At 35.7% G+C, this 16,770-nt stretch overlaps 1 pseudogene; it reads left to right on the top strand.

Annotated features, from left to right (window-relative positions):
• Positions 1 to 660: 660 nt before the first annotated feature.
• Positions 661 to 16,757, top strand: LOC143234965 (uncharacterized; annotated as a pseudogene).
• The last annotated feature ends 13 nt before the right edge of the window (positions 16,758 to 16,770 follow it).

Below are 16,770 nucleotides of genomic sequence, written 5' to 3'. Positions count from 1 at the left end.
TCGAATCCCTGATTTTAGCAATGTAGATCCATAGACTTATTGCTGTCCTAACGGTGGACTTTAAACAATAAATGAACAAGATATAAAGTTTGTTTTGGTTTCTTTTCACATGAAAGTATTTAACTAAACCTTTAACGTGATTTTAACTTACCATTACAAACCACTTTTATTACTATCTGTTGACCTGTGTAAATTGGATGACATCAAATTTTTATTTATTTTTTATAAGACATAACTAATGTTAGAAATATATTAGATAACTTATCATATAATTTCGTTTCAGATGTACAGTAGGCCGTTCGTCTTTTTGCACTTACTCCTACTACCTTAACTTTTTGAATTACAAATGCTAATATTTATTTATCGAGAAAGTTTTTCCCTCCAAGGATATCTTAGGAGCACATACAAAGGCGGCCCGGCATGGTCACACCAAACATCCTCGCCCTCTCAGCTGTGGGGTCGTTATAATATTTCGTCAATCCTACTATTCGTTGTTAAGAGTTAGCGGTGGGTGTTGATGACTAGCTGCCTTCTCTTTAGTCTTACACTGCTAAATTAGGGATGGCTAGCGCAGATAACCCTCGTGCAGCTTTGCGCGAAATTCAGAATCAAACTTCTAAAAAGTACGCTGCTTTTTTTTATGGTTGGACAATTTTCATTATGAACCAGAACAAGTCATATCAAGATAAAGCAGCATTCACGATGTTAGAGCTATACATTTGTTTAAAGCTAAGCACAAAACTACACAGTTGGCTATCTGTTCTCTTTTCACCACTGCTTTTTAGCGTTGTAAGTACATAGACATACCGCTAAGCCACTGGCGGGCAGGAGCCATATAAGTTAGTATATCTGATAAACGAAGCGGAAATCACGAATTGTTCGTTAGCCGACTCATATCTGAAATAACTATCGTTCATTCTGCTTTAATTAGGAAGATTTGTCTGTGCTTCGAGGAGTGTCACTTGAACCCATATGTTCAAGATGTCTTTGTCAAGCAGTTGCTGGTTTTCTTACTTTTAGCAGTGGATGTTGGAAAGATCGTCTTTAGTTATGCATTGTTATATCACAATAGGAGTAGTTATCCTATAGCACAAACGGAAATGGTCACAATTGTTGACGCTCTAAAGTGTTTGACAGTTACAATCATCTACCTAGTCATGAAGAGATCCATCCGGAGCCTTCGGCCATCCTTGCTTTTTCTGTTTCCGTCGTTGATTTATGCCATCACCAGCACCATTTTCCTATATGCATTGACTTACATAACTCCAGCTGTATGGATAGTGTTGATTCAGAGCAAAGTTGTCTTCACACTCATCATATACCGGTAGGTCTTATAATTTTATTATTACTATCTTGCATTATTAAGTACAAAGCTCATTCTTTACTAAAGGGTTAAGTACGTTATATCCAAAGAAATTTGGATCCTCACCATGTCGTTACAATCTGTGTAGCCAAGTCTGGTAATGCTGTATATAACGACCGTTTATCTTGACAATACCCCTACAACGTAGTTTCAATTCCAAAATAGTCCGTCATAAGGCAGCCCAAGGCACAACATTACTTCACAGGTGTTTTCTATAGGCTATCTAGCGGACGAAAGTTTCTTAACACCCGGTTTAACAGCCTGATCATACTGAAACATACAGGCACTGCATCTGACAACTTGAGTGCTATGTCTTCTTATGAAAGTACATGGATACCTGTTTCAATAATGTCGAGAAAACCCACTTGTAGAGAAAAATATATATATAAAAACGGCTCGTTTGGGTTGAGAAGATATTTTACGTAGAGGAGCGAAGAACATTTCGGCCTTCTTCGGTCATCGTCAGGTTCACAAAGAAAGAAAGAGGTAACTGACCGGAATCTGGCCACATGTTTGAAAGAGGTTGTGTAACTGAGTGTCGATGACCGAAGAAGGTCGAAACGTTGTTCGCTCCTCTACGTAAAATATCTTCTCAACCCAAACGAGCCGTTTTTACATATATATGGATACCTATTTATTTCTCCAAATGCTTGAGGTAGGCAATAGTTGAACTATAGTTATCACAAAGCTTGGTGAAGTCATACCATGTTAAATTCTTTTATATATAAAGCCATCATTTCTGCGTGGTACAAAGGGTATAAGCAGGTCATTAGACTGATAGTAAGCAAAGCTCAATTTGACCTTTGTGTCCACTCTACTAATCCCTAACTTATGCCTGATAAAATATCAACCAATGATCATCAATTTTTAAAGAAAAGATTTATGGTGTACCACTTACTACCTTTTGAAATTTTTTCGCCCATCAACTGGCTACAGTTATCAAGATGAACATACGCTTGTTTGAGTGTAGCCAGGCACTGATATTTTCCAATGGCTAGGTATTGTTAACACAGTTTTCTACTGTTGATCTCCTTTTCCTGGGTATGTTATGAAACCAGTTTGTGCACATGTATCAGAGATTCTTTTTGATTATGTTACTTACTCTAGACTGGGACACTTGGACAGTCTTTGCCATTGATGTTTGTGTTCTGTTACAAGACACTACATTTTGCTTACCATAGTTGGTGTGTGAACTGTTGCAGGTCTCTTTCTAGTGTTCCTGGTGTCCATGTTGATCCATATTCTATTGTTTTAGAATGACATTAAGTACACCATATATCCCCATCTTGTAAATTATAAATTAACAGTTTGAAAAATCGTTATGAAATAAGTATTATAATATTTTTTATTGGAAAGAACTGTTACATACCCTTACAAAAGTGATCAATTTTCAGTGGCACCACATTGCCTTTCCTAACTCCAAAAATATCAAAATGTAATTTAGATAGATATATTGCACTTCACCACGACGTTATAATGACTATGATTGTCAAGCAACTTGCTGATTTGTGCATCCAAAAATTGTTTTAATATAATGTACTTAACCCTCTGTACATTGCTACAAAATTACGAATATTGTCCGAGCTGAATTAATCATTTAGTTCTGGTTACAAATTTTAAACTATATTTGAAGAAAACATAAATGTTAAGTATCAAAATTACGTTTGTCTTAGCATAACTGATTAATAAGTTATTCAATCCTTCTACTATAGGGTGTCAGAGATGCATTTTCTGCAAGAAAATGTGTTTAACTGCTAATTAGTGAGCTCAGATCCCTAGGAGAGCTGGAATAAAGGAAAATTAGATTATTTACTTGAGCGACTTTCTGCGTCTAAACTGAACTGAAAGAAAACACAGGAAGTTCGAAAATGTTATATATTAATAAAGGGGAATGGCAAACATACGGTACCATTCTGTACCATAATATACTGACTGAGAATCATGAAAGTCATATTGAATACTCTCTGTGACAGATTTTGAAATATTGTCTACCTTTGTGACATGTCCATACTTCTTGAATAAAGTTTATGATTACCAATGTGCATCAGGTGAAAGATCAGTAACAAAAAATCAGCATCGGAGTTAATATTACAATTGTAATAACTTGAAATACACAGATAAAAAATTCTGGCCAATGAAATCAACAAAAGCACAACGACGGGTGCCTACATTTTTTTCCAGAGAGCATGCATTTCTGTACAAAAAAAAAACAAACTGTATATGCAAATAAGATAATTATATAAAGTCATTTTAACTTATGGATTATTTTAATTATAAAATATTGTTACATTACGATATCATTTGCTTCATTATGTGGGCACAATTTCTCGACATTTGACCCCATTCTCCATTTATATCACTGAAATACACGGATACGTCACGAAGTATTATGTGAATATATATTAAAAACTACTTCAAATACATCCAAAACTGCTGGATTTGACATTATTGTAAAGAATGAAGGTTTTCTGTCATTCTTAGTGTTATTAAAAGGAAATTCCTATTTTGTTTTGAAAAGTAACACTGTTAATGTGTGTGTGTTTTCTTATAGCAAAGCCATATTGGACTATCTGCTGACTGTTAATGTCATTTAAATAAAGTCATTATCTATATATGTTTTTTGGCTAAATGTGGTCAAACATTCGAAAATGACTTTTTGTAATAACCTTGTTTGCATACCCAAAATCCTTTTTGTACGTAGCTGCGACCTATCCGAAAAATGTTAATATCCACCATTTGCTGTTCCTCCATTAAAATGAAATTGGTGTCAAAACAGTATTTGTTTTTCTATCGTTTTAACTGTATTACGCGTCACAACTGAAGTACCATATCTGTTGGTGAATTTTGCTTCTTTTCTTCAGTATATTCCTAGGAGCAACATGTTTAAAAGTGCGATTATTTTAAATATGTGGTGTTCTTCATGCGTGTTTGTGTTTTCTTACAGCAAAGCAACATCAGGCTATCTGCTGAGTCCACCGAGGGGAATCGAACCCCTGATTTTAGCATTGTAAATCCGAAGTCTAACTGCTGTACCAGCGGAGGACATATGTTCTTTATAACCACCTTGTGCATGCAGTTTAAAAATTTTAGTTTTATTGTTTGGAATCTTAAAATTAAAAATATGTCTTTAATACTAGATATGTTTACTATTTCTTTTTTATGTATACATCTTTGAACCAGTTTAACCAAAACAATGTTCAGTAATTTCGCCATATTGGTACTAATCTGTTTTTCTCATATCATAGAATCAAGAGTGGTTTTTCTTTGTTTTTACATATGGTTACTTATGTGTTGCATATATGCAATAATATATAATTCTTTGAATCGGAAGTACGCGATCTGTTGACCAGGAAATGTAATACTGTCACATTATGTAAAAAACATAATAAGTTGTTTTTTATAGGTGATAGCATTTATTTTTCGGATCATTTAATTCGCAAGGCAGTTGCGTGTTGAATTCTGCGCAAAGCTACACGAGGGCTAGCTCTGAGAGCCGTCCCTAGTTTTGAAGAGATAGAATAGAAAGAAAGCAGTTAGTCAATACTACTACCTACTGCTAGTTTTTAGGATACTCCTTAACAAGGCTAGAAGGGCAAGCATCTTTGGCAGTTAGTTTCGATCTCACGACTTGAAAGTTGAGAATCAAAGGCCTTAAACACCAGAACTCTCTCCATATAGCCTTATTTCAGCTATTTAGAACTCGAATTTATACCGAAATTATTTAAACGCTAATATCCAGTTTAATTTTAACTCCAAACTACTTACTAGGTTGCACCGGATTTTAACGTTGCAGACCACAAATTTATCGTGTACCCAAAGGGGAGATATAATTTGACATCTAAAAAATCCTATACATGATTTATAATGGATGGAAGTTATTCAGGTAACTTTGAAGTTTATGCATTATCAATGGAATTAGAAAAATAACTAAAAAGTCATTTAAACAGTCCTAAACTTTTCATATAAATTGTACGAAGACTGCTTAAATGACGAGAAATTTTATGAGGTTATTCTAGATTAAGGCAGTATTTTGTATCTCATTTATTTATACCTGTTGATATTTCTTGACCATTTTCTAAAATTCTCTAAGCAATTGAGTAAGAAAGTGTTTTTGAGAAAATAACGAGCATCTTTTAGCATCTTAAACATATTCTGTCCAATTATAGTTAATTAAGTCTCTCATGATTTATTTTTAAAAAAACATATATATAGTATATACACCTGTTTTAACTTTTACGGGCCTGGCATAGACAGGTAGTTAAGGCGTTTTGACTCGTAATCCAAGGGTTGCGGATTCGAATACTCGTCACACCAAACACGTTCGTCTTTTCAGCCATGGGGGCGTTATTATGTTATGATCAATCCCACTATTCGTTGGTAAAAGAGTTGGCGGTGGGTGGTGATGACTAGTCTCATATTGCTAAGTTAGAGACGGCCAGCTCAGATAACCCTCGAGGAGCTTTACGCAAAAAACAAACAATCTAATTTTTGCGAAAGCATTTGCAGACGAGGCATACAGTTTTGTATGTCATTGGTGGTATGTTATGTGGATTTAAATCTAATTATGAAAGCAAATTTTCATTAATTTGTGATATTCGTATTTTGAAGTCTTGTATTCGTCGTGCTTAAACAATTACAACGTATTTTTGAACATTTCAGGCTGGTTTTTCGTAAAAGTGTGACTTCTTCTCAATGGGTGGCTGCAGCTTTGTTTATTCTGGCTATTGTTATCAGCCAACTTCGTAGCCTTACAATGGAAAGACCCTCAGCGCCACTTATGGTAATTCTATTAAGCTTCGCCAACTGCATTTTGGCAAGTGTAGTGTCAGTATGCACAGAGGTAAGAGAAACACGTACATTTAGATGGACACGTTTAATATTCAGTTAAAAGTAATTGTAACATACATTTGAATAAATGCCTCTGTCCTTTCGTTTTTATCTTTTTTTTCTAAATCAATTTTACTGATGAAGTATGGTATTTTGCATAAACTGGTTTAAACCAGATGAATAGACCCAAAGGAAGATAACCAACATTTTAACAGCACGAAAAATAAGTTGATTTTACGATATCTTAAACATACTCTTTGGTTTTACAACAATTACATGTTTGTAAACAATTTTGATAAATCTGAAGGAATTATTTTCTGAAATTTTGTGAGTAGCACCAAATTCATTAATTTGATATTACTATTTCAAAATAGTAATGTACCCTGAGTTTTTAGTATGAACTAAATACCACTATTTGTAATAAATAAATCTGCTGACAAATCTGAAGTTCTGTCTTTGGGCGTTTTTTTTTTAAATTATTATTTAATGACAACAATAAAAAGTCAAATCCACGTAAAAATAACATTTATCTCTAACGTTTACTATTAACTACGTTCACATAGGCTTGTCTTTACAAACAACGTTTAAACAAAAATTCTGAATACGCCTAACTTTCTTGTATAATTTTCCACGTTGATAACGGTGATCCATAACAAACATGCATACTACTTGATTCTTGATGGCGAGAAACCCGTTTTAAATAAAAATGTATCTTAGAAAGGTTGGTATATGTATTAACACTTTTACTAATAAAGCAGAGAACAACGTTTCGACCTTCCTGGGTCATCTTAGACATCTACTTCACTTCAGCATAATTTATATATTTTCGTCTGTTATGGCGTTTAATTTCACTTGGAACATCCGAGTAAAATGACCAGGTCACCCTTTTTAAATATTCCACTAGTTTGGCTAAAATCTCTTATTTCTTTCATAATCTGCTCATGAACTTTGTTTTTGATACCAATTCATTTTCCAAATGTTTAATTCTGATATTGATCTTGCTGTTATTATGTTTGTTTACTCCTAGATGAATTTCTGTATTTCTTTAATTTTGTAATTACAGCCGTTCTCTACTTATTTAGTCTTATTTTAATTTTTTTTTTTGTTTTGGTTTTCTAATTTTCAGTTTCTTTTTTAACTGATATTCTTTCAGTGCCCTATCTCTTTCCGCTACTTCATTGTATTTAACATATTTTCGAGCGCATGCTAGTGTTACTATATTGAATTTGTTGAAGTTTGGACAAAGGGCTATTTTAGTTTCACTGAAATAATCCCACTTCTAATATCAATGCTATAACATGTTCTAGCTTTGGATGATCTATTTTGATTATTTAGTAAAAATAATGAACATTTCACTCCACGTATTGGTAAAATGTTAACTTATTTCTTGTATAACATTTCCTACAGTTTACATTCATTGGCAGGCCTAATTCGCAAACAATGTTTGAAATTTCTGAGACCAACGGTAAACCTAACTTACTTGCAAAATTTTCCTCGATAATCAATCCATAACCAATATGCTTACTGAATAAGTTACTAACTGGCTCAAGACTCACCAACTCTTACTGCCTAACTCACAATCACTGAACTTATCAACTCATTAACTACCTTATCTCCCAAATTTTATTGTACTCTTTTTTTTTTTTTTGTAATTACTACGGGAAGCGTCTGGATGTTCAAGACAGAAATTAAAATATTAAGAATATAACTTGCAACAGAGTTGTAAGGCATTCTGAGTCCACCAGTGGCACGGTGGTATATCTGTGGACTTACACACTAAAAACCGGGTTTCGATACCCGTGGTGGGCAGGGCACAGATAGCCCATTGTGTAGCTTTCTGCTTAATTCTAAAACAAACAGATAACGAAATATTGTAAGGCATTCTGGGAGTCAACATTGCCATATATAATCTACTTAATCTACAAACAAGTGGTTAATTTCTACGTGGGGCCCGGCATAGTCAGGTGGGTTAAAGCGTTCGACTCGTAATCTGAGGGTCGCGGGTTCGAATCCCCGTCGCATCAAACATGCTCGCCCTTTCAGCCGTGGGGGCGTTATAAAGTGACGGTCAATCCCACTATTCGTTGGTAAAAAAGTAGACCAAGAGTTGGCGAGGGGTGGTGATGACTAGCTCCCTTTCCTATAGTCTTACACTGCTAAATTTGGGACGGCTAGTGCAGATAGCCCTAGAGTAGCTTTGCACGAAATTCCAAAACAAACAAGCTACGCGAGGGCTATCTGCGCTAGCTGTCCCTATTTTAGTAGTGTAAGACTAGAGGGAAGGCAGTTAATCATCGCCACCCACTGCCAAGGCTACTCTTTTACCAACGAATAGTGGGATTAATTGTCACATTATAACGCCCTCACAGCTGAAAGAGCGAACATCTTTGGTGTGATGGGGATTCAAACCCGCGACCCTCAGATTACGAGTTGAACGCCTTAACCCACCTGGCCATATGGGGCCGAAATTAAACGTGAAATGACACACACACACACACTGACTTTCAGGCATTAGATAGTTTATATGATGGAGAGAAGGTCAGGTTGATTGCTGGCTGCTCGTGATATTGTTTTTGTTTCGTTCTTTCCTTTAACTTCTGAGCAAAGTTTCACTTAGCCATCAGCTAATTGCCGCCTTCAACTTTTATATAATAAACTATGGAGGAAAAACAGATGATCTACACCATCCACAGCCAGCCATTGTTATAGTCTGGTCCAAGTAAACAGTAAGATTTATAGTACTTCCGTGATCTCATCTTACCATGAACCCTCGGATTTCGTGTACGTTATTCACTAGGTCACGCCTAGCTTGTATTGCAAGAATTTGTTGGTTTGATCACATGTGAGTAAATTTTACAAATAAATGGAAAATATTGATCATTGCTGATTTTATAACGTTCCTGTAAAACTTATTCGAATCAAACTATATAGTAGACGTAAAGATTCAAGTACTTTACTTAAATATAAAACTTATTAATGAAAAAAATGTGGTTCTAAACCCTAAAAATAAAAGCTTAAGTAAATAAACTCACTGATAACGTTTGAAGCCACTGTTCTTAAATTGTCAGTCAGGAGTACATACATTAAATTTAAGACGGTGCCAAAAAATACAGTTGAATTTGTTGCTCCCAGAAACTGCGACTGTCATTTTTAAAAAGGACCTGTAATAGAAAATTGTACAACATAATTTTTTAAAGTAAATTCAATTAAACTACAGTAAAATATTCCAAAACATAGAGCTCATGAGTACTTGACAAGTGACAAAACGAAAACTCTTCACAAAGTCATATATTCTGAAGGTCCAAGATTCGAACACATACCATACCATACTTTCTATGTGAGTGTTATGAATATTTCTGACACGAGCGTTTAGTACATGTGTCACATGATGTGTCGTTTAAGCTTTAAAATAACAAGTGTCATTTATATTTGGGAAATGTAAATCTCACTAAATGATTTGATACATCAAAACATGTTTTAAATTTTGCTTTTAAGGTGCGCCAAACTATTTTGTATGTCCAATGATCAAACAAAAATCTTCCTATGTGATCAGAAACTACAAATATTAAGATATATAATCACTACTACACTCTCATCCAGTTGTCTTCAAAATTTAACATATAGAAATCAGGCTTGATTTCCTCTGAGCCCTTTCCGTAAAAGTCAGTATTATTTCTTAACCAAGAACTGAAGACACACAAAGTGTACATGACATTCTATGTAAGGCTTATCTGATAATTTTATTGAGAGATAATTACCATCTTAGGTCTTTAAAATTATATTAGGTTTACTAAAAAGAGAACTAACTCGATGGCCTGAGTGACTTACCCACAACACTATGCTAAGATCTTTTACTTCAATGATGCTGTTCAGTGAATTCTCAAGTTCTCGTTCCTATTTAACATATAATCAAATTATGATAACTCACATACAATACTTTATGTTTATTGTATTAAAAGTTATTTGCAAACTAATTGTTCAAGTTAGCAATTGGTGCACTTAATTCTGTAGTACCTCGACATCCTCAATACATCTATAAATGACAATAGCAAACTCTGTTGATTCACTAATTTTTCTCTCATCAATATTTTTAATATGTACGATTTGCAAATATTTCGTGAGGTATTTGAGTGGCATCTTATGGACGAGTAAATGATTAGGTTAAAGTTCCATTAGAATTAGGAATAGCATCTCTAATTTCAAACTTCTGGTTAGAAAGAAGTCAACCATTTAGCAGCACTTGCTTCCTGCACAGTTCTTGTTAATAGCAAAATTAACTGTTACAGCTGTAACGCTCTTTAGGCCGAAAACGTAGAGCATGTTATACAGCATATTTATCCTCGAACCTTGTATCTTCTGATGTAATTCTACATAGAAGCATGCTATTATTATGTTGTTATAACGTTGTCACTTTGTAGAGCTAGTTCTTTTTAAATTATTTGATGAAACTAATAGTCCAATTAACTTAACGATAATCGATTTGTTTAGTTCTTCCTTAGCGTTTCTACAAGATGCCTTTACTTTACTAAAAAAATACCATGCTAATTACCCTACGAATAAAACGTAAAAAAGAAACTTGTTAAATGTCAAAGCTATACAATCATGTAACTGAATATACGCAACAACTGACATGGATCTAATTACTTCTCTAAATCACCATTGAATGACAGTAAATTAACACAATATTCATTCACTATTCACTTCTAGCTCAAAGCACGAACGCTAAGTATAATAACTCAACGCTTCACGAACGTTAAGTATAATAACTCAACGCTTCACTGATTTTTGTATTTATAATCTGTTCTCGTTTCCCAATACTCCTCACATTGACTAGATTTTTGTGACGTAAAATTTAAAAATTTGTAAACATATTCTCGTAAATGTACTTTGTCATAACATCATGTAAACTTAAGCTAACCTCGAAATTATAATATTGAAAATATAGCCTATAACAATATATTTCAAGTGGTATATGATTAAGTTACTGTTGTGCATAGAAACTTGTTTGTTTCAGAATTTCGCACAAAGCTACTCGAGGAGTCCTAATTTAGCAGCGCGAGAATAGAAGGAAGACAGTCCTAAACACCCATTGCCAGCTCTTGGGTTACTCTTTTTACCAACGAATAGTTGGTAGGAACGGCTAGCGCAGATAGTCCTCGAGTTTTAAACAACAAAGACTCTAATTTAAAAAAAAAATAAACAAATATTTTTTACAGTTTTGTCCTCTATATATTTAATTTTATACTTTTACAAAACAATATTAGATTATACTTTTCTTGCTAAGCGACTTGTGTAACGGATTTACCGTTAAACATTTATTGTAATCATCATCATATGCCACTTGATTCCTTAAGGAACATAGGGCCGCAATCGCTGCGGTTTCTGTAACAGTCTGGTTGTAAATGAGTAGGTTGTCAGCCTATTGCACAACCCCCAACCTGGAGGACAAATTCTCAGCCCACCGAGGGAAATCGAACCCCTGATTTTGCGATGTAAATCCGAAGACATACCGCTGTACTAGAGGGGGGCGTTTATTGTAATACCTACATTTATTTCAATTTGATGCATCTGGCGTATATTGTTAGATGTGTATTACACAAGTCCTGTTCTCTAAATTTGTAGAAGATTCTCGAGAGCAAGAATGAACAATATATGGTTTACGAAAATACTAGGGTGTCTTCAAACATTGTTGAATATTCGAGAATCATGCCTTAACGTATATAAACCGATGCACCGAGAGACAAAACAATATTTCTTGGTTGCTACAGTCAGTGTATTTTTAACCTTGGAAGCTATAGTTGCGATAAACTCTTACTAATCGTAAAACTGTAGTATTTGACCAGGAACGTTTATAACTTTCGAACATTACAAACTTTTGTGAAATACTTCGGACGTTAGTATTTCCAAGAGGACATTTAATATCTTCATCGATAAAAAGTCAGCTTGTAAGCGGTGCGAGATCAGTCAAGACAGCTAGCTAGTTTGAGTGAGGTGAAACGATACCAGCTCAGAATTAAGTTGTATATAAACCATATTTGTAATAACCGTTATTGTAAATTGTATTGTTGTTTGTATATTAAAATATATTTGTATTAAGAAATAAAATAGTGTATTAGTCTTGTAGGCAAATGTCATACATTTGACAAATATCGAAATTCATTTAACTTCTAAACTAAAATTAAAATTTCCGGCTATTTGAAATCTGAATAAATAGTGTACGTAGTAAATTAAATCGGAGGCTCGTCCGAGATAAATCGTAAACGTAACACATGACATAAAATACATTATTGGAACGTAGTATTATCAAAACGTACTGGATTTTCTATATATTAAAAGTTGTTAATGTAGCTGATTTTTACTAATATTCCACGGTTCATTTCATGAATCATTTAATTTTGGTTGGCTCACAAAGGAAATTACGAACGTTTGACTAACTGAATTGCACTTTTCTGCCTCGTTGTTGGGTTAGGCTTGATTTTGCAAATATTATTGGCCCGGCATGGCCTAACGCATAAGGCGTGCGACTCGTAATCCGAGGGTCGCGGGTTCGCGCCCGCGTCGCGCTAAACATGCTCGCCCTCCCAGCCGTGGGGGTATATAATGTGACGGTCAATCCCACTATTCGTTGGTAAAAGAGTAGCCCAAGAGTTGGCGGTGGGTGGTGATGACTAGCTGCCTTCCCTCTAGTCTTACACTGCTAAATTAGGGACGGCTAGCACAGATAGCCCTCGAGTAGCTTTGTGCGAAATTCCCAAACAAACAAACAAGCAAATATTATTTAGTTTAGTTAACTGAAAATTTGAAGTTATTAGGTGAGGGTAGTAGTACTTGTCCCGTCATTTTTAACAGACTATAGGCTAGTGGTTTTATATTCAGTAGTGCACAAAGTCCGGCCCGCGACGAGACGCCGAGTGGCCCGCGATGTCCAACTGGAAAGTCAAACATAGAGAGTTCGCGCCTGCGCGAAGATTAATGGCTATAGAAGAATATGCATTATATTAGATACTGGATGGTTCCATATTTGTGTCGAGCAATAAAGAAAATTTAATAAGCAAATCTCGTTAATGCATAGGCATTTAATCATTGGCGCAATGACGTAATATTTCCGTAATTACGAAATCTCACGAAATCCCAATTGTTCTTCGAGATTTACTTACGTGTCCTATTTTGCTATTATTTCGTAACAAAAATGGCAGCTAATCGTAAAAGAAAAATTGACGACGAAAACCAGCAGTTGCATGATGATTGGACTGTGCAATACTGTTTTGTTCAACAACAGAAGAACATGATTTGTCTGCTGTGTCATTTGGCAATAGCAGTAGCGAAGGTATCCAAAAGAAAGCGTCATTATGAGTCGAAGCACAAAGATTTCAACAACGTTGTCGGTGATGAACGAACACTCAAATTGAATCTCTGCGGCGGTCGCTGAATCACCAGCAGAACGTTTTCTCAAAGCAGTCAGCAGATTTAGGTGCAGCATGTGAGGTCAGTTACGATATTTCGTTGATGATAGCAAAATCTGACAACCGTTCACTGATGGTGATTTTGTCGAGCAATGTATGATTACTGCATTGGAAAAGTTGTGTCCGGAAGCAGTTCGCAAGCTATAGACGGTGGCTTTGAATCGTATGACAGTTCAACGAAGAATTTCACACCTCTCAGCAGACATGACAAGGCAGCTAACAAATAAAGCAGCCAACTTTGTCTACTTCTCTTTGGCAGCAGACGAGTTGACTGACATCAGTTCAACAACACAGCTACTAGTTTTTGTTCGTGGTGTGTCGTCATTGTTTGATATCACAGAGGAACTAATCGGCATGGGTTCCATGAAGGGTCAGACAACTGGGTCTGCTCTATTCGAGGAGCCAGTACGACTGTGTAGTAGTGTTTCATTGGATTTCACGAAACTGGTAAGTGTGACAACTGATGGAGCACCAGCCATGATCAGAAAAAGTAGCGGGCTGGTAGCACTGTTGATGAAGCATCAAGAAAAGCAGAACAGACAGTTGGTGAAGTTGCACTGTATTATTCACCAACAGAACCTGTGCAGTAAAGAACTTGGTTTTCAGACACTCATGGCATTAGTGACGAAAACCATCAATTTCATCAAATCACGAGGGCTCAATCACCGTCAGTTTTGAAGTCTTCTTGAAGAAACTGATTCAGACTATGGTGACCTTGTGTATCACTGTGAAGTACGCTGGCTGAGTCGATGGAAGATGCTCAGAAGATTCTGGGAGTTGATTGATGAGGTGATAGAATTCCTCAGAAGCAAGAACAAAGACACAGAAGTGATTTCCATGACTGATCCAGCATGGCAAGCTGATTTGGCCTTTCTGGTCGGCATAACACAACACTTGAATGATCTGAATTTGAAGTTGCAAGGCAAAAATCAGCTTGACTGTCAGCTTGCAAATCACGTTTCAGCTTTCAGGACAAAGTTGCAGTTGTTTCGGCAACAAGCAGCATCAGGCAACTTCGTGCACTTTCCCACTTTTCAGTCACAGCTACAGAAAAATCAGGACATTGACACACAAGTTTATGTTGGGAAACTAGATACCTTGATTCAATCCTTCAACTCACGGTTTCATGACTTTGACCAATGTAGATTGTTGATGAAACGTTTTGCTGATCCGTTCAGTGTGTCAGCAGAATATCAGCTCGAACTAACTGATCTCCAGGCATCTGATGAACTGCATGCTATTTACCGAGAAAACAGTTCGCTTGACTTCTACAAAACGTTGCCTGATACATTTGCTAATCTGAAAGAGAACACACTTGTCCACAACAGCATATTTGGCAGCATGTACTGCAGCAAACAGGCTTTCTCGCATATGAAACTGAACAAAAACAACACTTGCAGTCAGCTGACTGATGATCATCTGGAAGCAGTTTTGTGTCTTTCAACGTCAAACATCAAGCCGGACATTTCTAAGCTCGTAGATGACATGCAGCACCATCCATTGCACTGACTTTGTGACAGTTGACGTATCATAATATTTCTCAGAATAATGTGCAAACTCTTTAACATAATCGTTATATGTGTGTTCTTAAATGTGATGTCCATCTTGTGTGAAACAACTGTGGGACGATTTTAATTTTCAATTTTTTGTGGCCCTTGACTCAAAAAATTTGTGCACCACTGTTTTATAATATATAGCAGGTGTCGTTGTTTTTGTTGTTTTGAGTTAAGCACAAAGCTACACAATGGGCTATCTGTGCTGTGCCCACGACGGGTATCGTAACCCGGTTTTTAGTGTTGTAAGTCCGCAGACATACCGCTGAGCCACTGGGAGCATAGCGGGTGACCCTCAACAAAAAAAAAGCGTACAGTGTACACGTTTTAATGCGACTCATAAAAGTACAAAGTCTGGTGATTAGCAAATAATAAATTTATCTCAAGATTAATTATGATAGTTCATGTTCTCATGATCACTATTTTATATCAACGTTTACCTATAACAGCTTACATTCGGACTGTCATATTGTTCATCACTTTAATAAATGTTTGTAGGAGGTTGTTTCGAATTTCCAGGCTGATATTGGTCTTAAGTTCAATAATGCCTCCAGATTTAAGGTTAGCATAAATTCTGCCTTTTAAATAACCCCATAAAAAGACCGGCGGTGATATACGTGACTTGACTCCAACTTACCGTTATTTATTGGTTATTGTGATAATGTTTTCAAGTTTACTACACCTTCATAGAAGTTTATTCAAGTTTATGAACAAACTGGTTGTTTTTAACTATAAAAGTTTGCGAAACTATAAATTTGTACTTCAGAACGGCTGGTATGGGTATTAACACTTATTGGCAAAGAGAGAACAACCTTTTGGCCTTCTAGGCCATCTTCAGGTAAAGAAAGAGAGAGTTTGCAAGTGGCCGTTGTTAGATTATTAATTAATATATAGATAAAGGTGTTCCTTTATATTGGTTTAATTTTGGTTTTTGTTACTGTATAACATCCAACTGCAACACCCCCTGTAATCCCATGCCCATTTATACTCTTGTCCCTAAGACGTGCCAAGCAACGGTCAGTTGCAAACTCTCTCTTTCTTAACATGAAGATGATCTAGGAATGTCCAAGCGTTGTTCTCTGCTATTATCAATAAAAGTGTTAATACCCGTTCCAGCCGTTCTGAGATACATTTTTATTTGAAGTGGATTTCTCGTCATCAAGAGAAGGTATAAATTTATGCAGTATACGTTTTAAAACTATTTGAAACCACATAATTTTATTTAGTATTATTATCCCACTCCTTATTTTTCCAGGTTGGTCTAATATCACCAAGCCATTACAGCTGCTAACCCTTGTCACAACCACTGCTTAAGGAATCACAATGGCTGTCGTGATGTGACAGTTGGATAATGTTGTCAAGTTTTATACGTCTGCATTAGCGAACGTCACGACTGCCATCACTTCAGCTTTCTTGTTTCCAGACAAGTTTATCTTGGATGTAACCTTTATTTTTAGTTTATTAATTTTAACACTCCTACGAAAAGACGTTTCTAGTCCTGATTTCTCCAAGCCCATTCCCCTGGCTGTGGTTTCGCTAGATAGTAGATAGGGACAGTGGGAAT

Source organism: Tachypleus tridentatus, chromosome 12, assembly GCF_004210375.1.
Source record: "Tachypleus tridentatus isolate NWPU-2018 chromosome 12, ASM421037v1, whole genome shotgun sequence".
Classification (NCBI taxonomy): domain Eukaryota; kingdom Metazoa; phylum Arthropoda; class Merostomata; order Xiphosura; family Limulidae; genus Tachypleus; species Tachypleus tridentatus.
Note: the sequence above shows the minus strand (reverse complement) of the source record. Positions and strands in the feature narration are given on the sequence as shown.